A 26,932-nucleotide genomic window follows, 5' to 3' on the forward strand; every position below is an offset into this window, starting at 1 on the left:
CCCAGTCTTGTATGTTCTTAACAAGCCCCCAGGTGATTCTGTTGGACACTGGATAAAGCTGAGACCCACTTGTTCTCTAATCCTCGATGCATTTAAGAATTACCTGGGTAGCTTCTGAAGCCTGTTGGTACCTAGGTCTCTCCCCAGACATTCTGATGTAATTGGTCTGGAGCCTGGGCATCAGTATTCATTCAAAGCTCTTGTATATTGCTAAGATTCAGGCAGGGTCAAGAAACCCAAACCGTGGTTTCTTTAAGGAAACATGACTACAAAGACCCTCAGAGCAGTTCACAGGAGTCTGAATGTCTCAATATATAAGCCATATGAATGACATTCTCTCTGGCCTGCAAGTGGCAGACAGACATGTAAGGCTACTGGTAGCATGGGAGGAAGGAGGAATTGGCTGACAGGTGGAGTTTCCAGCCCTTGGGTTTTCTTTAATTCCTCAACCCTGCTAGAAAAGTTCACTTGCATGCCTTTCCTTTGTCCCAGGATTTTAACCAGTCCTGTCATGCCTTGAGATGCTCTTCCCCAACTCTACATTTTGACCTTGCCTGGGTAAAGCTCTTCTCTCTTTCAGATAATTATACAAAAATCTTGAGGGAGAAGAGTCAAAAGGGATGCTAGGGACACTCCTTCCAAGTTGGAGTGTCAAGACACTAACTTGAGTTGATGGGCTGGAAGTAAAGGTGTTGTGAAGACTCGTGATGGAATCACCTGGAACTCAGAACACTCTCACGCCGGCCAATCAAGTCAGAATCTCTGGAGGTAGGGACTGTCCATTGGTGCAAACACACTGGAAAACTGACATTTTAAAGTGAAACAGTGTGTACATTCCCCACAATGCAGTGATTCCACGCCTTTATCTAGGCCCTGGAGAAGCCCTTGCTCACGTGTACTGGCACACATGAAGGAGGATGTTCATGACAGCAGAAAACTGGAAACAGCCCAAAAGTCCATCACCAGCTGACTGCATCAATAAATGCTGATTTACTGGAACGGTGAAAATACAGCAGTGAACCTGAATGAACCACAACTACTCATGTCAGCCTGTGTTAGCTTACAGTATTGAAGGAAAGGTGCAAGGCACAGAATAACATGCATAGTGTGACCCTACTTTTAACACATCTGAATGTTAAGGGATACATATAAAGATGAGAAGAACGCTAAAGAAAAGCAAGGTAATGATCATCACTGAAGTTAGGGTGAGTGCCTTCGTGGGGGGGAAGGGAGCCTTAAAAGTGTCCACAGAGTTCCCCTTCCTTAACTGGGATGATGGTTACATGAGTATTTGCTTTATAAGTTATATGTGTTTTATGGTAGCTACTATATGTATATGTCTCCCCCCTCAAATAAACGGTAAAAAGATGGCAGTGTATTACTTGAAATTACAAAGTCAACTAATAAAGGAATGGAAAGGAGCAATTTAAGTCTTTTGGGAGGGCGGGAATGGGATGGAAGCGAGCTGATTCTCATGTGTCACAGCAGGAAACCAGGAGATAGTGTCTAAATGCCTCCCAACCCTAGCTTACCCTTAACCACCCAGAGAGACAGCTGAGAGCTCAAAGTGACTGCCAAAGAAGACGGTGACAGCGCTGATGCTCATTCAGCCTCCTGCTTTATCCTATATACCCGTAACCAGGGGAACCATGTTCGAGGATGACTTCGCTAAAAAATTAAGAAACATAAAACCTCTCCCTAGTGGTTCTTCTCCTCCTGGTCTTGACAGAACAGAACCTTGCACAGATAGGTTATTCGGAAGAAGGACAGAGGAAGGGAGGAGGCAGCGGGGAGGAGCAGGCGGGGAGATGAGAGATCCCAGTTTCCACCTTAGTTTAGAGACATCATTGAGGTTGGCTTCCATCACGAACGGACGGCTGCCTCCGTGCCCCTGCGCTGTCCTTGTCCCCCCTTGGCAGGCTGGTGAGCAGCCAGTTCCGGAAGGGCTTGAGAGAGTGGAAAATCCCGGGGTGATGCGCCAGCCCTTCAGCTTCAGTCAAAGGAAGTGTGACAAGAAAGGCCTCGCATATAAATGAGACCCGCTTACACTCTCCGCCTCTCGATCGCCCCCCCACACTCTCCGGTTCCAGCCAGTCACAGAGCTGAGAAGCCCAGACGTGGTTAGAGAAGCTGCCTAAGACACAGGGAGGAAATTCAGGGACCACGGGGGTCACCCAGCTGCTCATTCACTGTTGCCCATGTGTGGCCTCTGTGCAAAGGGTCCCAGACCTTGACAATTAGAATCTCAGAGAGTGAGACCTGGGAATCAGGACCGATCCCCACCACTGTGCTTTGAGTGATCCTTCTGGATGTGACAAGTTTGGGAAAGAGTACGGTATCGCTCAGCCATCACTCCGTGCCTGTTTTCTGAGGGCCCACGTTTGAGAGGTGCCCTGCCTCCTAAGGGCCTGGGAGAGGCAGTCGAGACAAGACCCGCAAAGTGCTCACTCAGTACTGAGTCGGATCCACAGAAGCACGCACTGCACATTAGCCATTACTATTTTCAGGGCCCAGTCTCTGACCTCAAGGAGCTCACAGTCTAGAGGGAGAGGCAGGAAAATTAACAGGGAATTAAAGATGCTTCCCTGGTAGCTCAGCTGGTAAAGAATCCACCTGCAATGCAGGAGAGCCCAGTTCGATTCCTGGGTCAGGAAGATCCCCTGGAGAAGGGATGGGCTACCCACTCCAGTATTCATGGGCTTCCCTGGTGGCTCAGTAAAAAATCTGCCTGCAATGTGGGAGACCTGGGTTCGATCCCTGGATGGGAAAGATCCCCTGGAGGAGCGCACAGCAACCCACTCCAGTATTCTTGCCTGGAGAATCCCGTCGACAGAGGAGCCTGGCAGGATACAGTCCATAGGGTTGCGACGAGTCGGACACAACTGAGCGACTAAGCACAGTACACAATACAGCACAGAGATGCTTACAAACCAAAGAGAGAAGCTGCTTCAGTAAATGTGCATCCATCGCAGAGATGGGCCCTGAGGTTACAAAGTGGAGACTGGTTCATACTCTCAAGTCAGAAGTATGAGTATAAGGATTAAAATTTTGTTTTTTTAATCCGGTTAGCACTCAGTTTTTAGGATTTCAGGTAAATAATAAAACAGCACTTCTATGGTGCTCATTGGGCCCTTTGTGCATACAAAGGAGCAGTGAGGTACATGCTATTCTTTTCCCAGTGATCATACAGATGAGGAAATGGAGGCATGCAGGTTACATGAGGGGCCTGGGGTCACACTGTGGGCTCCCTGGCTCCTGCATTCATGCCCTTACCCTCTTCAGGGTCTTGGTCTCTGCCTAAGGAGATGATTTCTGTAATAAAGATTCACTTCCTGCAGAGACAGTTTAAGAACAACCGCAATGCCCAACCCCTGGGGAATGAATAGGTATCTGATAATTTATAAACTTCATAAAACAGGAGGCTGCCATAACAAATGTGCTTCTGCAAAGTATAAAGGAACAGGGAGACAAGCCAGGGGCAAAATACAGTGGAATTTATAAAATTCCTGTACATTTTGATTATGCAAATTTCTTGCTCCATTCCCAAAGTTAACAATGTCTCCAGAGGGGACACTGTGGCTTCTGTCTGGTGGTGTTGAAAGCCAACCGAGCTGATTCCTCTGAAAGTAAAGTACAATTTAGTTTCTTCCACTCAGTCATTTCTGCCCCAGTTTTCCCTCTTGCCTTTCTGAAAAAAAATTTTTTTAAAAAACAAGTGAAAAAAAATTAAAACAAGTGACTTGTAGTTTACGTTTGTCCCTGAGTGAGCTATTCATAGTACATCCTTTAAATGTGACTGCCCTGTTAAAAAAGTTACATTCATAACTAAGTTGTAGCCCAGCTTTTTAACTGTCTAAACAACAAAAACAAACAAACAAAAAAACTAAACATAGATAAAATGATTCAAAAAAATGGGTGAATTTTTGTTTTCCCAAATGTCTACAATATACATGCATTGCTATACTATTGGTAAAATTTTTCTAAAAAAATTATCAGAAAATATACCAGACAGAAGAAAAACAGACTGTCAGAGCATCAGCAGGTACATGGTGTTACTGCAATCAGGCAGAGCGCAGAGGTGGGGAGAGGAAAGGAGGAGGAGGGGTCAGGGGCTGGGGAGTCTGGAGGGGGGGCAGTGCTGGCCTCCTGGTATCAGCAGACTCGGTGTTAGGATGTTGGGAGACCCCCAGGGAGAGCTTTACCCAGGGTGGAGTTGCCTTGGTAGAGTGGTGATGGTGGTTTAGTTGCTAAGTCGTGTCCAGCTCTTGCAACCCCATGGACTGTAGCCTACTAGGCTCCTCTGTTCATGGGATTTCCAAGGCAAGATTACTGAAGTGCGTTGCCATTTCCTTCTCCAAGGGATCTTCCCAACCCAGGGACTGAACCTGGGTCCCCAACATTGCAGACAGATTCTTTACCAACTGAGTCTCCATGGAAGCCTTAGTAGAAGTGACCATTCAAAAAATATTAATGAAATGTATGCTATGAACAGTTTGCTTGTTCACAGAAGGGAAGATTTTGGAGACAAGTAGACCCAGTGTTCAAATCCTGGCTCTTCCATTTAATAGCTGGGTGACCCAGTCCCAGCCTCATTTCCTCATTTGAAGTAAGTGAAGTAAGCTTGCCCTCACAGAGTCCTTAGGAAGATTAGGGAGATAATGTACCTAAAGTGCCTGGTGCAGGAACTGATATGTAGTAGGTACTCAACAAATGTGACTTCTTCTCCCCTGAGTGGCCTGTAGAAATACAAGCTGAAGTGCTGCTAAAGAGTTCACTTAGCATCATTAAAACTCATGTCACTCGTTTGAAGGTTATTTATCTTCAAGTTCAGCTATCAAACACAGTCAAGGACTTGAAAGTAAGCAGAAGAAGCCAGTGTAGATGTTTTGGAATATGTTCCCCAAACTCTGGTGTATTAGTCACAGGGGAATCTCTGAGACATCTCTCAGAGCTTGTGTGCCCATTCTTAAAGCATCATACTGGTGAGCTGAGTAATTCTCAGAGCATAACTGAATTTAGAAATGAATTAGTTTCCCAATGGGCTTCCCTGGTGGCTCAGACAGTTAAGAATCTGCCTGCAATGCAGGAGACCCAGGTTCAATCCTTGGGTCGGGAAGATTCCCTGGAGAAGGGAATGGCAACCCACTCCAGTATTCTTGACTGGAGAATTCCATGGACAGAGGAGGCTAGCAGGTTACAGCCCATGGGGTTGCAAAGAGTTGGACACGACTGAACCACTAACACACACACACACACACACACACACACACACACACACACACACACACACACACACAGTGTCCCAGTGACTGATAAGTACATGAAAACATGAGGGTCCACAGTGGGCCAGCCACTACACACCCACCAGAATGATTACAATGAAAATGACTCATCACACTAACTGTTGACAAGGATGCAGGACAACTTAATGCTCAGGCATCGCTAGTGGGGATGGGAAACAGTCCCACCACTTTAGCAAACTATTTGAAAGTATCTTGCCAAATTAAATATTATTTATACACTCTCAGGCCCATCAATTCCACTCCTGGCTAACCCTCAACTGAAGTGAGTATTTACACCCACCAAAAAATATATGGGCTTCCCTGGTGGCTCAGACGGTAAAGAATCTGCCTGCAATGCAGGAGACGCGGGTTAGAATGTTCGTAAAAGCTGGATACATCTCAACTGTCTATCAATAAGTGATACACAAACTGTGATGATATTCAAGGGAAAGAATACTACAGTTTTAGGGAAAAAGAGCAAACTACTGCTGCCCTCAACAATTTGGTTGAGTCTCCCAGATGTAATGTCCAGCAAAAGAAACCAGACACAGAGTCCATATTGAGTTTCCATTTATATGAAGTTTGACAATAAGCAAAACCTTTCCACAGAAATCCAAATCCAGTTTGCCTTGGGATCAGCTGCTGTCTGGGTGGGGGCCTAAGAGAGGCCCCTGGAAGGTGGGGCCCATTCTTCAACCATCTGGGTGCTGTTATGTGGTATGTACATGCAGACGAGTTCATGGCGCTGTACGCTAAGAATCAGTACACCCTGCTGAATTTCACCTCAACAAAAAATAAAACAAAATAGGAAAACAGGGAGGAAGAGAATAGGCACCAGAATCTGAGGACTTTTTCATTCAGATCCAGGGCTGAGTCTGAGGTGCCTCGGCAGTCCCTGAGGGCTTGCACACTTGCAACAGATTATTAACAATATCACAGAATTAATTAAAAAATTTGCGTTTAGTGAATGCTAGACATTATGTTCAGGCTTTACACAAATTTATCACCTCACTTAATATTCCTAGTCACTCTGGGAGATAGATTTCTAGCATTATGTCCATTTACTGATGAGAAAATTAAGGCCCAGAGACACTAAGCAACTTGCCCAAGGTCACAGAGCTAAAACAAATGGCCCTGCCAGGACTCTAAGCCTGGTCTATCTGAGTCCAAAATCCATGGTCTTAACCACCATTCATACCAGTGCAGAGTAAGAACTTGGGCCCCTGATCATGACCCAGAATCATCCAACAGAGCTTAAAGTCATGTTCCAGACTTTCCAGTTAGGAAGGCAGGGGACTGTACAATATATATTACCAAGGTTCTATTTCTTTTCTGTTTTACTGGACTGAATTTTTAAAATAAGATTAGTTTTTGATTATAAAAGCAGTTCACAGTCATTATAGAAAGTCTGAAAAATACAGAAAAAAATGTGAAAAAAAAACCTCCACATGTCCCCACTGGAAGATGTTGACATGCAGAGGGTAATGTGAGTACTCTGGTACGTTTCCCTCCCTTTCCTAATGATGCCAGATGTTGGGTTGTGTTATTTTTGAGGAAAGTTGAGCCAACTTGGAAGCCGCAAGGGACTGGGGTGGACAGTCTTGAATGTGTAGTAATTACTGGTGTTGACTTGTAAACAGTGTAAACTCAGGACGAAGTCTCCTGGAAGGCAGCATTTTTAGTGGAAATATTTGGTGCTGGAAGTGACAATATTAGTTATCTTGAGACAGTATCTCAATATCAAGTTTTGACCCTGGAAAGGATCTTGATTTCTGGAAAGGGAGACCACCAATAAAACACTTGTTTTTCATAAATAACAGAAACTGAGGCTCCAACAGGGGAAGGAATGGGGCCATCGGAGCACAGCTTAGTTGTTCGGGGCACAGCTTCTGAAACCAGGGGACCTGGCTTTGAATCCCACCATCGTTTACCAACTGAGTCACCTGAGCAAGTCTCTTAACCTCTCTGAAGCTCCAGCTCCCTCACTTGTAAAATGGGGCCAGTGATAGAGTGCAAAGGGTGAAATGAGATGGAACCCGCCTGGCACATGGCTGATGCTCAATAAAATTATTTCTTAATTATACAGGTAACACACACTCCAGGCAAACTCCGGGAGATGGAGAGGAACAAGGAGGCCTGGCGCGCTACAGTCCGTGGGGTCGCAAAGAGTAGGACCCGACTGGGCGACTGAACAACAACAATGCAGTGACTTTAGAAAAACTGGAAAATAAATATTTAAACAAAGTTTCTTTAAATTATGTAGGTGAGCTTCTGTGTTACTCATATGTATTTATATATCAATTAGCACTTCCTTTCTACATCAGAACTTACAAAGGTAGTTCCATTTTGAAGTTATCAAGACTGGAGATTTAGCACAGCAGTTTAAACAGCCCCTATGTAGTAGGCTGTCCTTCGAAATTCTGCATCTTCAAAAGCCTAATGAGTCCGGGGTGTGAATGAACACAGACGAACCCTGTCAGCCGTGTCGCATGACTTTTTTATTTATCTCTGCATTCTCAGCTGCCGCCGCCAAGACTGAACCTTTAGAAATATCCAAGGCATTCTGAATGAGCTTGGGGTATAAACAGTTCTCATCCAGTTCAGACTGGCAGAAGCTCTGTATATTGAATGCTGTCTTTAAGTGAAATGGAAACAGATCCTCCAGTTTATTTTTACACAGCTCCTCTGTAAGTATAACACGTTAATAACTAACTGAGAAACTATTTCAGTCCGTACTTAGGCACCATGACAGTATTCACTTATTATCTGGTGGTTAGTCCAGAACCCTGGGCTGACACAGCTCTAGTCAAGAAACATCCAGGGCTATGAAGACAGTTTTATCAAACCTTAAAAGAAGGAGGTGGGAAGTAGCATTCCCAGAGTTTCAGCACAGAGTTCTAAAAGGAAGCTCTCTGGTGTACTGAAAAGAAAAAATCAAATATTCTCAAACCCTGACCTTAGAGAGAAACATACTGACTCCTAAATAAAGCTACTTTTTAGAAAGGATCGCTCATATCACCTATGTCATTTTCACCCTCTAAACATCTCCTAAACCCATCCACTTCTGTCCAATTCCACTGCCACCAGGTCATCCGATCCAGCCCTGACCTCCAGCCATGCTCATCCTTCTATCAAGTCCATCTGATGATGCCACTGCCCTGCTAAAGCCCTTTACATGCTGCCTGCTGCCCCTAGGATCAAGTCCAAAGTCCTTAACCAGGCCCCTGAGGCCACTGCTCTCTCCCAGCTCCCCATCACCTCGCACCTGCTTTCATCACTCAAGCCTTCTTTCAGTCCCCCTTCCAGGCTCAAGGTCTTTGCCTCCATCCTTTCCTCATCTGAAAGCCCTCACTGCCACTCATGTCTAGTTAATTACTAGGGGAACCTATTCAAACCTCCTGCTAAAGTCTCTCAAGGCATCCATCTGATGCCTCAGAACTTCTTCAGAGCACTGGTCACAGTCTGTAATCAAGGATTCATGTGATTATTGGAATAGCATCCAGCTTCCCCAATCAGCTTAAGTTTGAGTGAGTGAAGTCGCTCAGTCGTGCCCAACTCTTTGCGACCCCATGGACTGTAGCCCACCAGGCTCCTCCGTCCATGGGATTCTCCAGGCAAGAATACTGGAGTGGGGTGCCATTGCCTTCTCCAGGGGATCTTCCCGACCCAGGGATCGAACCCGGGTCTCCTGCATTGGAGGCAGACGCTTTAACCTCTGAGCCACCAGGGAAGTCCTAATCCTAAGCTTAAGTTTACAGGAGAGCAAAGTGTTGGCTTCTGTTTGCCACTGAACCTCCAGCGTCGGGCAGGTCCAGTCCTGCACCCAGAGCAGGCGCTCAGTCAATTGGAAGCCCCCAGGCCTTTCTCTCTCAGCCTCCCTCCAGACTGTCGAAAGGAACACATGCTTACCAGCAACGTAAAGGACGCTCCAGTTCAAGGGGGATACCCAGACTTTAGTATCGGAGAGGCAAGCATTTGAAGTATTTGCATCCAGGTTCCAGCTCTTACTACCAGCATGCCCTTGGCCTAGTCACTACCCCTCTCGACGCTTGTTTCCTCACCTATAAAAACTGGGGGTTTTGTGGATCATATTGCGCAAGGTCATCTTGATATTTAAAAATCTTAACTGAGATTACATACACAAATCCACCAGAAGAGTGCCTGGCACACAGCAGATGCGATAGGTGCTTAATAAATGACGGTTCTTCCCGGGATTCAGATGGCTAGTTTTCTGGTTTTCTAGGCAACATATAACAAAACGTAACCTGGGGGCCTGCTGCCTCCCTTCTTACGTTCCTCTGCCAGCACCTATCGTGTGTTTGTTGATGCAAGACATAAAATGACGAACGTGCCAGACAGAGCCATGCTCTCTTGGAGCTAATCTATGTTTCAACTGAAAGATAAGTGTTTTCAATATGCAAACAATATCTTCAACAGTTACATGAATTGGGTTAAACCCTCTCACAGCTGTTGCTGGGAAATGACCCAAAGAAACTGATCTTAGATACATACAAAGATTCAGGAGTGTGGACACTTATCTGGTGTGTGATACCAAAACACTTCTGTTTGGCTGAGGTGAGAAAACATTTCATGTCTACTTATTCTGATTGCAGTTCCCAGGCGGATAGGAAAGACCTGCACGGCCCCCCACCATTTCCTCACATGTGTACTCCTCTGTTCCCACTGCCTGTTGCAAATTGAATACTGCTCGCATCAATAACAACAATAATGGTGAAAATAATGATAACCATTATAAGTACTATTTATTGAGTTCTTACAATATGTGCAAGCACATATATCCCTATATGGTCTTTAATCCTGAAAACAACTCTCTGAAGGTATCATTATCTCCATTTTTCAGATGAGAACACTGAGGCTCTGAAAGGCAAGTGACTTTCCTAAGGTGCAAATGTGGGATTTGACACCTCACTTGCCTGTCCCTGTTCTACTGCTTTTAAGAAAATCATCTCAAAGTCTGAATTAAAAGATTCAAGTTTTCAATATGCAAAAATATCTTCAATAGCTGCACAAATGAAATTAAACTCTTAGGAATGAAGGCACCCATGGCAGCAATAGTTATAATGGTGAAACTGAGAAAGAAGTGTCCAATTAGAAAATAATTAAATTAAGTAGCTAATGATGTAAAACAACTTTATAATATAGGGGGATAGGTCTACCATATAAACTTAGGTGAAAAAAGCAGAGATACATGAAACAGGTGCTGTGAATTATCTCACTGGTATAGACTTAGAGCCTTTGTGCTCTAGAGCCTGTGCTGCACAACTAGAGAAGCCCACACACTGCAATAAAAAGCCCTTGTGTCACAATCAGAGAAAACCCGTAGGCCGCAACAAAGAAGCAGCACAGCCAAAAAGGTTTTTTAATTAAAAAAATAAAACACATAAAAAATCCTTACTATTCAACAAAAGACAATCTAATTTAAAAAGGTGGAGGATCTGAATAGACATTTCTCCAAAGAAGCTACACAAACAGCCAATAAATACCTGAAAAGACACTCAATCATTTCATTAGGCATGTTGTTATTGTTCAGTCGCTCAGTCGTGTTCAACTCTTTGCAACCCCATGGACTGCAGCACGCCAGGCTTCCCTATGCATCACCATCTTCCAGAGCTTGCTCAAACTCATGTCCATTGAGTCAGTGATGCCATCCAACCATCTCATCCCCTGTTGTCCCCTTCTCCTCCTGCCTTCAGTCTTGCTCAGCATCAGTTCAGTTCAGTCGCTCAGTCGTGTCTGACCCTTTGTGACCCCATGAGCTGCAGCACGCCAGGCCTCCCTGTCCATCACCAATTCCCGGAGCCCACCCAAACTCATGTTCATTGAGTCGGTGATACCATCCAACCATCTCATCCTCTGTTGTCCCCGTCTCCTCCTGCCCTCAATCTTTCCCAGCATCAGGGTCTTTTCAAATGAGTCAGCTCTTCACATCAGGTGGCCAAAGTATTGGAGTTTCAGCTTCAGCATCAGTCCTTCCAATGAATACCCAGGACTGATCTCCTTTAGGATGGACTGGTTGGATCTCCTTGCAGTCCAAGGGACTCTCAACAGTCTTCTCCAACACCACAGTTCAAAAGCATCGATTCTTTGATGCTCAGCCTTCTTTATGGTCCAACTCTCACATCCATACATGACTACTGGAAAAACCATAGCTTTGACTAAACAGACCTTTGTTGGCAATGTAATGTCTCTGCTTTTTAATATGCTGTCTAGGTTTGTCATAGCCTTTTCTTCCAAGGAGCAAGCATCTTTTAATTTCATGGCTGCAGTCACCATCTGCAATGATTTTGGAGCCCAAGAAAATTAAATCTGTCACTGTTTCCATTGTTTTCCCATCTATTTGCCATGAAGTGATGGGACCAGATGCCATGATCTTTGTTTTTTGAATGTTGAGTTTTAAGCCAGGTTTTTCACTCTCCTCTTCCACCTTCATCAAGAGCTCTTCTCTTCCTCTTTTCTTTCTGCCATTAGGGTGATGTCATCTGCATATCTGAGGTTGTTGATATTTCTCCCAGCAATCTTGATTCCAGTATGTGCTTCATCCAGCCTGGCATTTCACATGATGTACTCTGCATATAAGTTAAATAAGCAGGGTGACAATATACAGCCTTGATGTACTCCTTTCCCAATTTGGAACTAGTCCGCTGTTCCATGTCCAGTTCTAACTGTTGCTTCTTGACCTGCCTACAGATTTCTCAGGAGGCAGGTCACGTGTTCTGGTATTCCCATCTCTTTAAGAATTTTCCACAATTAGGCATGAGGAAAACATAATTCAAACCACACTGAGATACCACTTCACATCCACAAGGATGACTATAATACAACACACAGTTAACAGCATGTATTGGTGAGGATGTGCAAAACTGGAACCCTGATCCATTGCTGGTGGGAATATAAAATGGTGCAACCACTGTGAAAATAATCTGGCAGTTCCTCAACCAATTGAATCTAGAGTTACCATATGACCCAGCAATTCCACTCCTAGTTATACACCCAAGAGAAATGAAAACATATGTCCACATAAAATCTTGTACATGAATGTTTATAGCAGCATTACTCATAAAAGCCAAAATATGGAAAAAATTCAGATTTCTGGCCACTGATAAATGGGTGCAAAGGTATGTTACGTCCATATACTGGAATACTATTTGGAAACATGAGTTTTGTCCTCCTCAGATTCACATGTTGAAGCCCTAATCCCCCACGTTACTGAATTGAAGATAGGGCTTTTAAGGAGGTGATTAAAGTTAAATAAGGTCATAAGATGTTAACTGAAAGAACAGGTACCCTTATAAGAAGAGGAGAAGATACCAGAACTCTCCCTACACTATGCAGGTACACAGCTAGAAGGCAGCTTCTGCAAGCCAGGAGAGCTCTCACCAGACCCAGTCATGCTGGCACCTTGATCTTGGAAATCCAGCCTCCAGAACTGTGGGGAGAAAGATGTCTGCTGTTTGAGTCCCCCAGTCTACAGTATTTCGCAGCCATGTAATCAAGCCATAAAGAGAAATGATGTATTAATATGTGTTACTACATGGATGAAGCTTGAGGACAATGTGCAAAGTGAAGAAGCCTGTCACAAGGGCAAATCTATAGAGATAGAAAGTCCGTTAGTGGTTGTCTGGGGCTGGGAAGAATGGGAGTCTTGCAGGACTATGGTTAAGTGGAGTAGGGTTTCCTTTGGGGGTGATGAAGATGTGCTGAAATTGATTGTAGTAATGGTTGCAAATTCTGTGAATTATACTAAAAATCACTGAATTGTATGATACATGAATTATATCTGTGTTGTGTGTTAGTTGCTAAGTCACGTCTGACTCTTTTCGACCCCAGAGACTGTAGCCCATGAGGATCCTCTGTCCTAGAGCTTGCCAGAATTCTCCAGTCAAGAATACTGGAGTGGGTAGCCATTCCCTTCTCCAGGGTACCTTCCCAACTCAGGATTGAACCTGGGTCTCTTGCATTACAGGCAGATTCTTTACCATCTGAGCCATCAAGGAAGCCCCTGAATTATATCTAAAGTTATTTTTAAAAAAGAAAGATGACATTTTAATAGCAATCATCTCTGGATGGTGAGACTTAATTTAGAATGATCTATTGGCTTGGTTAAAAAGTTTCTTTGGTTTTCAAGTAAAAAATAAAAAACACATTTTTCATTTTCACCAGAACTTTACTGAACAACATATTTACTGTTTTGTTCTATTGCCTTCTGCCATTTTTCAGGCAACTTCATAATTTCATCTTCCCAAAACTTTTATTTTTTTGAGCAAAGAATTCACTTGTTCCAGGTGCCTTGTATAGTCTTCCAGGGAATTGAAATTTTTTTCATTAAGAGAATTTTGTAAAGACTGAAATGAATGGAAATCCGAAAGTGTGGTGTCTGGTGAATACAGTGGATTAATCAGAACTTCCCAGTCAAACCGTAACAGTTTTTGCCTGGTCATCAAAGAAACATACTGTCCTGTGTTACCCTGATGGAAGATAATGCGTTTTTTGTTGACTAATTCTGGATTCTTTTCATCAAGTGCTACCTACAGTTGGTCTAAGTGGGAGCAGTCCTTGTTGGAATTGACTGTTTGGTGTTCCAGAAGGAGCTCACAACAGAGGACTCCCTTCAATCCCACGATATACACAACATCACTGTCTTTGGATGAAGACCCACCTTTGGTGTGGTTAGTGGTGGTTCATTTCACATTACTGTATAGTATCTACTTTTCATCACCCAGCCCAGTTTGTTTTAAAAACAAAACATTTTCATTACCTTTAAGTAGAAAATCACATGCGGAAATATGGTCAAGAAGGCTTTTTTTGCTTCACTCATGTGGAACCCAAACATCAAAGTGACTAACATTACCAAGCTGGTGCAAATGATTTTCAACAGTTGATTTGGATATTTTGAGTATGTTGGCTCTCTCCTGCATGGTATAATGTTGATTGCTTTCAATTAATGTCTCGATTTGATCACCATCAACTTGTCTACACAACTGCGGAGCGTCATCCAGCAAGAAATCTCTAGCACAAAACTTTGCAAAACACTTTTGACACATTCTGTCAGTCACAGCACCTTCTCAATTTGTTGTTGTTGTTGTTGTTCAGTCGCTAAGTTATGTCTGACTCTTTGGGACCCCACGGACTACAGCACACCAGGCTCCTCTGTCCTCCACTATCTCACAGAGTCTGCTCAAATTCATGTCCATTGAGTCAGTAATGCTATCTTACCATCTCATCCTCTGCTGCCCCCTTCTCCTTTTGCCTTCAATCTTTCCCAGCGTCAGGGTCTTTTCCAATGAGTCAGCTCTTCGCATCAGGTGGCCAAAGTATTGGAGCTTCAGCTTCAGCATTGGTCCTTCCAATGAGTATTCAGGGCTGATTCCCTTTAGGATTGACTGGTTTGATCTCTTTGCTGTCCAAGGGACTCTCAAGATTCTTCTCCAGCACCACAATTAGAAAGAATTGATTCTTCAGTGCTCAGCCTTCTTTATGGTCCAATTCTCACATCTGTACATGACTACTGAAAAAAACTATAGCTTTGACCTTTGACCTATAGATCTTTGTTAGCTAAGTGATGTTTCTGCTTTTTCATGTGCTGTCTAGGTTTGTCATAGCTTTCCTTCCAAAGAGTCAGCACCTTTTAACTTCATGACTGCAGTCACCATCTGCAGTGATTTTGGAGCCCAAGAAAATAAAAGCTGCAGAAATCTCTTTTTGTGTTTCAGTTGTGCTTTTACCTTTCTTGAAATAATAAAGCATATTATGCCAAAATGTTTTCTTCTTTCTTCTTCAGTATTAAAATGGCTACACAAAATTCACCAATTTTGATACTTTTTTTTTTTTTAATGCACACTGATATGACAGCTGTCACAGTACAGTATAATGAAATCACTTCAAATGAAGTTAAAGACAAAGCTGGACCATAAAGAAGGCCAACCAACTGCCAAAGAATTGATGCTTTCAAACTGTGGTGCTGGAGAAGACTCTTGACAGTCCCTTGGACAGCAAGGAGATCAAACCAGTCGATCTTAAAGGAAATAAACTCTGAATACTCATTAGAAGGACTGATGCTGAAGCTGAAGCTCCAATACTTTGGCCACCAGATGCAAAGAGCTGATTTATTGGAAAAGACTCTAGTACTGGGAAAGATTGAGGGCAGGAAGAGAAGGAGGTGACAGAGAACGAGATGGTTGGATGTCACCACCAGTTCAATGGACATGAACTTGGGCAAACTCCAGGAGATGGTGAGGGGCAGAGAGGCCTGGTGAGCTGCTGTCCCTGGGGTGGCAGAGTCGGACACAACTTGGAGACTAAACGAGCACCACTAGAGCCATCTTATGGGAAAAAAACCGAACGAACTTTCTGGCCAACCCAATACTCTTTTTGTTCAACTTTCCAGAAAGAAAGTTAAGAAGAAAGTTATTTTTAGAAATTCTGTTAGAACAAGTGCTAGCAGTATTCATATCCCTTTTCTACGAAGCTGATAAAGCTCACACCTCTGCAAGAGTTGAATGCACACTAATGATAACTCCTCCAGGTCAGGCTTCTCAGGGTTTAATGTTCTCTCATGTACATTACATTATCTCATGTGAGATTCACAACTTCTCTGCATTGTAAGCAAGGCAAATACCTATTTTCTTCCTGAATCTATTTATGTCCTGTTTCCTCCCTAAAAGGATTTCAGATAATTTTGGGGGTTGGCCAAAATGTTCTTTCATTTCATCTGAATGAAAATTTTGGCCAACCCAATACAATAAAATATAGTTAACAAAAACAGAAAAGAAAAAGGCAGATCTGAAGAGAAATGGAGAACTTTGATATGTTAGCCAGGAAGAGTCAATAAGTTGCTATAAATGAGCTTTAAATTGAACTCTGAGCTTCCTGGCAGATGAGGCAAAAAGGAAAATTAGGGTATAAAGAACCATTTCCCCAAGGGGAGCTACATTTTTCCTGGCACTGTTTGCTGGATAACATTTCTCATGTGGAAACTTATTTTTGTAAAAAGATTTTATGGCCCATGACCCAGGAATACTGCTCCTAGGTATACACTCAAGAGATACTCTTAGATATATACCAAAAATGTTCATAGCAGTTATATTCATCATAGCTAAAAGCTGGAAACAACTCAAATATCCTTCAAGAGTAGAGTGATAAACAACTGTAATATGTTTATACAACAGAAAACTATACCACCAGTGAAAAAGAACAAATTACTGATACATCCAAGATGGCTGAATCACACAAAATATGGAGTGAGGAAGCCAGATATAAAAGAGAACATACTATAAGATTTTTATTTAAATGATAATCAAAACACAGGTAAAACTAGTTGAGGATGATAAAAATCAAAACAGTGATTATCTAGGGGGGTCAGAGAGGTGAGAGGTTAGGAAGGTGGGTGGGGTGGATTGACTGGGATGGGGCATGGAAAACCTTTCACAAATAATAGTAATGTTGGCGCTAAGCTGGTTGGTTGGTGGTTACCTGAGGGGAAATATCTATTCAGATCCTTTGCCCGTTTTTAAATGTTTGAGGTGTTTTTTTTTTTTTTGATGTTGAGTTATATGAATTATTGGTATATTTTAGATACTAATCCCTTAACAGATTCAGTAGGTGGCGTTTTCATTTTTTCAATAGTTTCCTTCTCTGTGCAAAAGCTTTTTAGTTTGAAGTGGTCTCATTTGTTTATTTTTGCTTTTATTTCCCTTGCCTGAGGAGACATACCACCCCCTCCCAAGTCACTTAGACTGATGTCAAAGAATGTACTGCCTATGTTTTCTCCTAGTAGTTTTGTGGTTCCAGGTCTTACATTTAAAAGAATAAAACTGGACTACTTTGTCACACCATATGCAAAAATAAATCCAAAATGGATTAAAGACTTAAGACCTAAAATTATTTCATTTTTTAAAATGCATGTGCTGCTGCTGCTAATTTGCTTCAGTCGTGTCCGACTCTGTGTGACCCCATAGACGGCAGCCCATCAGGCTCTGCCATCCCTGGGATTCTCCAGGCAAGAACACTGGAGTGGGTTGCCATTTCCTTCTCCAATGCATGAAAGTGAAAAGTGAAAGTGAAGTCGCTCAGTCATGTCCGACTCTGAGCGACCCCATGGACTGCTGCCTACCAGGCTCCTCCGCCCATAGGATTTTCCAGGCAACAGTGCTGGAGTGGGGTGCCATTGCCTTCTCTGAAAATGCATGTGATAACCCACTAATTGATTTCACCATCCACAGTGGGAGAAACACTGCTCTAACAGGAGTCAAAAACTGTATGATTTACAGTAGTCACTGATTATCACTGAACCCCTACTGTCTGTGAGGCCTTGGACTAAAAGTGTTACATGCACTATTTCATTTGAGTTTCTCTAGGATCCATTGAAGGGAGTACTTTTATCATTTCTATTGTACAGAGGAAGAAACTAAAGGTCAGAGAGGTTAAATAACTTTCTCAACATCCCACAGTCAGTGAGAATTTATGGATGAGCATTAGCTCAAGTCTTTTTAACTCAAATAACCTTGTCTCTAAGTTGGACCTTTAGGAGGATGTTAGTTTCATTTTATAGTTAAAAGATGGAAGATCAGGAGGGTTAAGTGCTTTGCTCAAGGATACACAGCTAGGACACTTCCAATCAGGGTTTGAATATAAAGCTTGGGATTCCAGGCCCAGGACTTTTTCTGCTGTTATAAGCTGCTCACTCTGGAACAGCTTCAAATACATTCCAAAGCCTCTTAAATGACAAGTCTTCAGATGCCACAAAAAGCAAATGAGGGCAACTCCAATACACATGGCAAAAGTAAAATACATGCAAAAGACTCAGTCTCCTCTCCCTCCCACCTGCTCAGATGGGATGAAATGAAGCACTTTCTAAAAAGTCTTTCTAAGTCTTCCTATACACCAAAATATTGTCAGTGACAGCATGGTGGGTAGTCGTTTTTGGGTTTTTTTTTATCTCTTGATACTTTTCTGTATTTTTCAGAATGAGAATACAGAACAGTTTTTAAATTATTAAAAGGGGACAGTTTTTAAGTTATAGTTCTAAAAAAAAATCAGATTAGCCTCCATAGCTCTATACCTTTAAATTTCTCCATGTCCTGGACTAATGAGAGTTGAATCTAAAAACTGGGAAGACATTTTAGCTGCTCAGATCCTAAATTTAGATCCTCAGGGTGAATACCATGCATCAACCAGGGTTGGACTTGTGCTTACAGAGAGAAGGCGGGACAATTAGGTGGGTGGAACCATTGCCCTTTAAACCAGGCTAAGGGGCGTAAAGGAACATGTGCTTCATGCCCTCAGCAGTTTAATCAGAGGTTGGGTCCCGACGGATTTCGCAAAAAACCAAACACCAGCAGATTTCTCCCGAGCTTAACTCCACAAATAACACCCGTGCGTCGCAGCATAAGGAGGTGGGGAAGAGGAAGGACTTCCAAGCCCTCTTCCTTTCTGGGTGACCCTGGGTTCATGGTTCAACCTCTCTGTTCCTCAGTTTCTTCTCTATAAAATGGAGACCATACAGTACCTACGTCAAATGGCTGCTGAGAAGACTGAGTTCCTACTAAGGATGTGCTTAGAACAGTGGTTGCTTCATAGTAAGCACATGGGAATGTGAATAGTTCTTCTTATTATTTTAGAAAAGATGGATAATATATTTCCTTTTATTTATTTGTTTGGTTGGTTGCTTGGAAACAATTCTGATTAACTTAGATTGACCTTGTCCATAGGGTGTTTACCAAGCTGGATGATTAGGGAAGGGGATTGTGTAACACAGATTCATTCACTGAATCAACAAATACTTCTTGAACATCTATCACATGTATGCTGGGCACTGTGCTAGGAGCTGGGATAGAGCAGTGAATGCCACAGAAAGGAAAAAATCTCCAAGCTGCCGCAGGAAGCTTCCATGTTCCAGTGCAGTCACAATAAGCAAACAATAACCAATAAACAAAATAAATTATTAAAATCCTGGGCAAGCCAAAAGAATTAAAAACTTTAAAAATTATTAACCAGTGACTAAATATAATTAAATACATCGCATAGTCAAAGACAATTTGTAGAGGAAATACAGTGATTACAATATAACCGATCCTCTATGGTGCAGCCCCCAGAACATACACAGGACTCAGGGCACCCTGCCATCCTGGAGCTGGCTTTGTTCTGTATCCTTCATCACAATAAGAGTTGAAGGGCAATCACTTTATTTCTCCAAAGTGGCAAAGAAGAAATGGCACCAACACTAAGTTCTTCATCTATGTCCATGCGTGTTTTAATAGAAGTCTGGAAGTGGCCACTTCCTTTTGAATCACCCTATAGATAACATGTTAGATGGAGATGAGGAGGAAGAGGGATGGGGGTGGTCAGGGAGGATGCGCTGAGAAGGTAACAATTAAGCAGAGTCTGACGGAGGTGAGGGAGAGAGCCAGGAGGGAATCTGAGGTCTGCGCCTTCACTTTTTTCCTAATTTTTTTACTGTGATAAAACACACATAAGATAAAATTTACCATCCTAACCATCTTAAAGTATACCATTTGGTGGTATTAAGTACACTCATACCATCACCACGATCCATCTCTAGAACTCCTCATCTTGCAAAACAGAAACTCGGCACTCATTAAATAAGAACATTCCTTTCTCCCCTCCACTCACCTTGTGGAAACAGCCATCTTACTTTTGGTCTCTATGGATATTACTGTTCTAAGTATCTGATTTAAGTGGGATCATTCAGCATTTATCTTGTCGTGACTGGCTTATTTCACTTAGTGAAATGTCTTCAAGGCTCATCCACGTTATGGCACATGTCAGAATGTCCTTCTTAAGGCTAAACAATATTCTACTGTATGGACATACCATATATTTCTTATCCATTGATGGACACTTGGGTTACTTCTACCTTTTGGCTATTGTGACCAATGCTGCCATTAACATGTGTGTACAAACATCTCATCGAGTCTCTGCTTTCTTTCTTGTATATGCCCCAAAGTGGAATTGTTGGCTCATGGGTAATTCCTTTTTAAACATTTTTAAGGAACCACTTTATATCATTTTACATTCCTACTAATAATGCAAAATGGTCCAATTTTTCCACATTCTCATCAATACTTGTTATTTTCTATTTTTTTATAGTATCCATCTTAATGGGTATAAGGTAGTCTGTGCCTTCATTTTTATTTATATAACAGCTCTATGAAAATATCTCACATGCCATACAATTCACTCATTTAAAGTACACAATTCAATGATTTTTTAGTATATTCACAGACAGGTGCAACCATCACCACAATCAACTTCACTACATCATCATATTCCCCTAAAGAATCCCCTTACCTTTCAGCTATCACCCCCGTTCCCTCAGCCTCCCAGGCCCAGGCAAGCACTGATCTGCTTTCTGTCTCTACAGACTTTCCTATTCTGGACATTTCACATAAAGGGAATCACATAATATGTGGTCTTTTGTGTCTGGCTTCTTGTACTTAGCAAGTTTTCAAGTTTTCAAGGTTCATCCACATTCAAGCATGTATCAGTCCTTCATTGCTTTTTATGGGGTGGCCTTCATGTCTGCACTGAACATCTGTTGCACTTTTGAGAGCATGAATTCCAGACCTCTCCCTCAGCCTACTTGTTCAAGCACTGACAGAAAGGAAGGGTATGAGAACAGCAAGGCAGTATGATGCTGCTGAAGTCTAAATGTCCTCAGTTCTGCTCCTTAGCAGCTGTCGACCAAAAGCAAGTGACTTAACATCTGAGATAAGAGATGGGGTGACAATAGGTTATTCTCATTACATTTGTTATGAAGATAAAAAATAATATATTTAAGGCATGTGGTAGGCACTCACAAGGACCATGGATCTTTGCGGAAACCAAGGCGTGGCAGTGAAGGGTAAAGGCAACGCTATCCTGTAGGCTGGACACCACAGCAGGAGCAGTTTCCCATGGCCCTCCCTCTGCGAGCTCGATTTTCACTCAGGAAGTCACCCCTGGGTGTGACAGAAATCCCTCAGCCTAGGAGACATGCTTCCTACTCTTCAAGTATATGACCAAACAGAAATTGCCTTTAAACATCTCTACTCTTTCCCCTCAAATTCTCTTAAACTGCCAAACACCCCAAATACCCTTTCCTCTTCTCCCCTCCACAGTTACTCTCTGGTCCTCACTATCTCAACTCACTCTTCGCAGCAAAACCCAGAATGTTCCTCATATATTGTTCCTGGCTTCAATCTGAAGACCAAACTCCCTAAACCAACAACCACCACCAAGACAACAGCAATAGTTTTCCACGCTTTGGATTTGCTCAACAATAGGTCTCTTAGCCCAGGAGGCAGGAGATTCTACAGCAAACACCTATTGGATATCCTGTTTTATAGAGATTTCCTTGCTCATTCCTTCCACTTTTCAAAGGAGAAAGCAAAGTCCAGCTAGTTGGTAAACTGAAGGAACTCAGATCCCCTGAATTTCAATCCAAACGAAATTGCATTAGTGAGAAGAGCCCTGCAAAGGAAGATTTTTGAATCCAAAGCTATTACTGGGATCCTCCAGCTAATCCACAGTATTAGGATTGTGCTGATGTGGTTACAACACATTCTCTTCTAAGAATAAACCCATGTAATCGCTTTCTCTGGCCTCTGGCCTGACACATCCTTGTAAATTTCCCCCAGGGGTTCTAACCTGCAGCTAAGATTGAGAACCACTGCTGCAGGTAAATTACCTGGAATACATTTTGTTTCTCTTTCTTGACAGTTCAAAAAATATTACAGCAACCAGCCACCAGTTATTTATCATTCCCTGTGTACCAAGGATCTATTTAATAGCATACATGATATTAAATATTATTTACTTCTCACAAGAGCTCTGTGTGATGGGCCCTAAGTGTCTCCACATAACAGAGGAGGAAACTGGGCTTCAAGAGAACAAGCACCTTGCCCTGCCCTTGCTGATGTTAGAGGCAGGACTCGGTTCATTCAGACCCCAGAGCAAGTATTATTAATAACAATATATATTAGCCATATGTTGGGCATTTATATTACTAATAATAGTTATCATTTATTGATCACTTTTTTTTTGAGCCAAGCACTAGTCCAGTTCATTTAATCCTTATAAAAACCCTATGGAGTGGTTACTAACATTAGTGTTTCTATTTTACTGCCAGGCAAACTGAGTCACAGAGAGGTTATACAACCAGCACAAGGTTATACAGCCGATTAATGGGAAACTTTATCCAGTCTGGTTCCTTGAGCCTTCCAGATGTTTGTGGATACATCTAGATCCTTCAGAAGCATTCTGCATCTATATAACTGCAAAGAATGCTGAAAAGTCAGATGATAGAATGAAGCTACTGTTGGAAGCATCCATTTACAAAAGCTTAAACTGGGGACTAAAACTTTAGGAGCAGATCATTTAATAAAGGAAGTCATCTTTTATTTTACTTTAGATTTCAGTGGAATAGTAGGGGAATGTTAGGCATTTTAAGCAAACACACGTCCTAGTTGTGCAGACTTTTGCAAATTTTAAATGAAAGGATATGTATGAACGTTGATGTCATCCTAATATCCTCACCCACTGGTGAGTCTTAAAAATAGAACTGATGAAAGTAATCTCAAGGCGTGAAGTCACTAGACTTCTTTTAATCAAATTTTTATTTCTCCTTCTGGTTAAAATAGAAAAGGAACTAAGGTTTGAGGAGATATGGGAGAAAAAATTAAAATGAAAACGACACCTTAGATTTCCCAATAGTGTATTTCTTCTTAAAGACCCATGGTGATATCAAAGCAATGACCTCATTTAGAATTATTCCTGAGGCATAATCATTCTCATTTTACAAGTAGGGAAAATGAAACACAAAGATTACATCACCCATCAAAAGTTCCAAAGTGACTTGGTGGCATTAAGCATAAATTGTTGTAGTGTTTTTGGATGACAGTATGGTGATCACCGTCTAAACTTAATATATTTATATCCTTTGACCCAGCAACTTCATTTCTAGGAATTTATCCTATAGGAATACTTTTATAAATAAGCAGGAATATATCTACAAAATGCCTATCAATACATTGGTCATGCTGTGCTGCATTATGCTTAGTCGCTCAACGTATCTGACTCTTTGTGACCCCATGCACTGTAGCCCACCAGGCTCCTATGTCCATGGGGATTCTTCAGGCAAGAATATCAGAGTGGGTTGCCATGCCATCCTCCAGGGGATCTTCCAAACCCAGGGATCAAACCAAGGTCTCCTGCAATGCAGGCATATTCTTTACCATCTGAGCCAACAGGAAAGCCAAGAATACTGGAATGGGTAGCCTATCCCTTCTCCAGGGGATCTTCCAGACCCAGGAATCGAACCGAGCTTTCCTGCGTTGAGGAGGATTCTTTACCAGCTGAGCTACCAGGGAAGCCCCTACACTGTTCATAATACAAGCCAAATATCCATTCATTGAGAATTGTTTTTTAAAAAAAATATGGTACAGATTTATCAGTGGGCTTCCCAGGTGGCTCAGTGGTAAAGAATTTGCCTGCCAATGCAAGGAGATCAGGAGATGCAGGTTTGGTCCCTGGGTTGGGAAGATCCTCTGGAGCAGGGCATGGCACCCCACTCCAGTATTTTTGCCTGGAGAATCCCGCAGACAGAGAATCCTGGCAGACTGCAGTTCAAAGTCACAAAGAGTCAGACACGAATAAGCAACAGAGCATGCAGCACAGATTTATCATTTTTATGGAACCACAAAAAATCATGAGACAGATCTCTGTATATGTGGCATGAAAAGATGTCACTGATATGTTGTCAAGTGAAGAAAAAAGCAAGTTACAGGATACTATATATATAACATGGCTCATGTTTATAAACACAAATATGTGTATATATATTTACATATTAATAGATGAAGAAACTCTATGAGCTGACACACTCAACAGCGGTTGTCTCTGGAAAATAAGCCACTGAAAATTTGCCCCTTTCTGTTATACGATAGATCACGTTTGTCAGTCACAGAAGGTCACACCTAATGCCAGAACCCACCTCCTGAGCCTCAGGCTAGAGAGTTCTCTGCATCTGGGCCCCTCTTTTGTGGTCAAGGCCTTCTCTGTTCATCTATAGATGGGCAGGGAGTATGGAAGGAGGGAGACAAAGCCTCCTCATCCTCATCTTCTCACCCCTGGCTTTCTGCTCTAATGGAAATGTCTCCCAGAAACGTGGTTATAGATCCTGCATCTTTGGACTGGGGACTAGGCCTCCCCTACCCTCAGACCTCCCCTATTCCAGCGGCCTGCCATCACTTCAGCTAGTGTCAGGTGGAAGGTACAGCCAGATGCTGCCTGCTGTCCAGCCTGGGGGTCCTGCTGGTACCCTGATGGGAAGATTTGCAGGGGGCCGATGAGCCCTACTGGACACACAGCTTAAGGGATTAATAACTGGACACTATGGCAGGAGATGACCAGAGATTCCCTGGCATCAGGCAGATCTGGGTTCAAAGCCCTGGTCTCTAGCCTTCCTGGCTGTGTGACCTGTGTGAGTCATGTAACCTCCAGCCTCGGTTTCCTCACCGGTTCGATGGAGATAATATCCTCCCTCTGGGAGAGAAGTATGAGGGCTACATGGGAACACGGGTGCTTAGTACAGGGCCTGGCACAGAGTGTATGCTCGCCAACTCATAGCTGATCCTGAGCTCCAGACAGCCTTCTCTGCTCTCAGAACCAAGTTCCAGGGTGTGACCAAGACAAGGTGTTCATTTTCAGAATATCCTAAAACCCCAGTCCTAATAGTTAAGATTTCTCATTACAATCTAAACTTAAATACTAGATTTAAAATCAAGAAAAGAAATTTCTCTGGTTTCTACCCCACCCTACCCTCAGGCTTTTATCTTTTTCCTCCAGAAGAAATGCCCTACTAAGAAACTCATTATATTTAGGGGAAGGATAACACTCTTCTCGTTATTGAGTCTTCTTTATGAGAGAAAAATTAGCTCCAGGAATAAGCGTGCTTTCAAGAAACTTTTTAAATCTGAGGACAGTGAACAATGTAATGATCCTATTTCGTTCATTGCTGTGGCTTCAAGGAAGCTCAGACATTTCTACTTATTGTAGGAACATTTTTGAGGTTATTATTCACGTTGCATAATGTATAGGGAAGGACCCAGTATTTCCTGAACCACTAGCTCACATTTTTTTTTCTTGTGGATACTATGAATTATGTAACAGACCTTATTTTCCTCTTTACTTTGTCCCTAAGAAATCTCTAGCAAACACAGACCTTGGAGTAAGTATTTTGCTTACTATATTTAATGGCTTTATTTTTTCTCTACTTTTAATTTTTCCTTAATCCAACTACACATTTACCTAAAAAATGTTATGTGTTTCTGTAAGTGACTATAAACCACTCGTGGATTGACATAGGGAATAAAATGGTGAGCAAACCAAAGTAAAGAATCTGTTTCCTTTGACAGGTCAGCTTCCCCCACCCCTTTCTTTTAAAATATCAAGAAGTGATATTTAAAATAGCAAAACTTCCAAAAAGAAAGTTACAGGTAAATGACTATTTTTTAAAATTGGAGTATGGTCGCTTTCCAATGTTGTTAGTTTCTGCCCTACAGCAAAGTGAATCAGCTATATGTATATATATCCTCTCTTTTTTGGATTCCCTTTCCATCTGGGTCACCACAGAGCATTGGGTAGAGTTCCCTGTGCTACACAGCAGGTTCTAATTAGTCATCTATTTTATACATAGTAGTGTATATATGTCAATCCCAACCTCCCAATTCATCACACCCCCGTTAAATGACTCTTAAAGATTAAAATACTGTCAATCTTACAGTGATAGAAATAAAACCGCATAAAATCACAAAAAAATAACAAGAAGTGATAAAAGTCATTCAAAGAATATTTACACAAATATACAGAACACACACACATATGAAAATTGTTATCAGATGATGTATATATATGTAATCTGATGTTGTATACATAAAAAATGTAATCTGATGTTATGGAACAGTTTCTATGGTTTCTTTCTCCTTACTCATACCAGATTTCCAAATAAAATATGAATATTCAGTTACAAAGCACATTTGAAAACAATTAACAATTATACAAAGCTAAAAATATGCTATTAATCTAGAAGAGATTTTTTACCACATCTCAAAAATGACTTTGGCATCTTCTTTTGGATTATGTTGGTTATAATTCTTGTCACATACACTTTAAAAATAATTCCTGCAACTGTCCCGATGGATAGAGACTTAAGGATAACTTCACACCACTTCTGTCCTAGTAGAAAATCCTGCAGGACGGCCTCTGACTCAGTGTAACATGAGATAGGCTATAAATGACCACAGTTCTACCCTGACAGCTGACGCTCCTCTCCTTCAGACCTCCTGTCTGCACCAAGGTTGCTCCAAGGAATGAACTTGGCAAAACTCATTCATACTATAAATACCAGAGCACAATATGGATAAAATGGCATCCACTAAAAAAAAAAATCTTATGCTTGTATGCTGGATTTGTACATAGATGAGTCTGTAGGTTTTTTTACATGAAGGTGAAATTCATTTTTATTTGCAGTCACTCCACTTTTTTTCTTTATCACAAATCTAAAGGAGAACTACATGTGTTTAACATTCATTTTCAAATTGCTTCATCAGAGCTCTTTGGGGGTCTAATTACTG

General features: G+C 42.0%; 1 protein-coding gene and 1 non-coding gene across 6 annotated transcripts in view; both read right to left on the minus strand.

Annotated features, from left to right (window-relative positions):
• Positions 1 to 26,932, minus strand: part of IQCK (IQ motif containing K) — a 141,617-nt gene that overhangs the window by 2,412 nt on the left and 112,273 nt on the right. The window lies entirely within an intron of this gene.
• Positions 8,941 to 9,012, minus strand: TRNAW-CCA (transfer RNA tryptophan (anticodon CCA)). Its single transcript has one exon. It is a non-coding gene; the product is annotated as a tRNA-Trp (tRNA).

This window comes from Giraffa tippelskirchi, chromosome 13, assembly GCF_054371585.1.
Source record: "Giraffa tippelskirchi isolate mGirTip1 chromosome 13, T2T-mGirTip1v1.2.pri, whole genome shotgun sequence".
NCBI classification, from domain to species: Eukaryota; Metazoa; Chordata; class Mammalia; order Artiodactyla; family Giraffidae; genus Giraffa; species Giraffa tippelskirchi.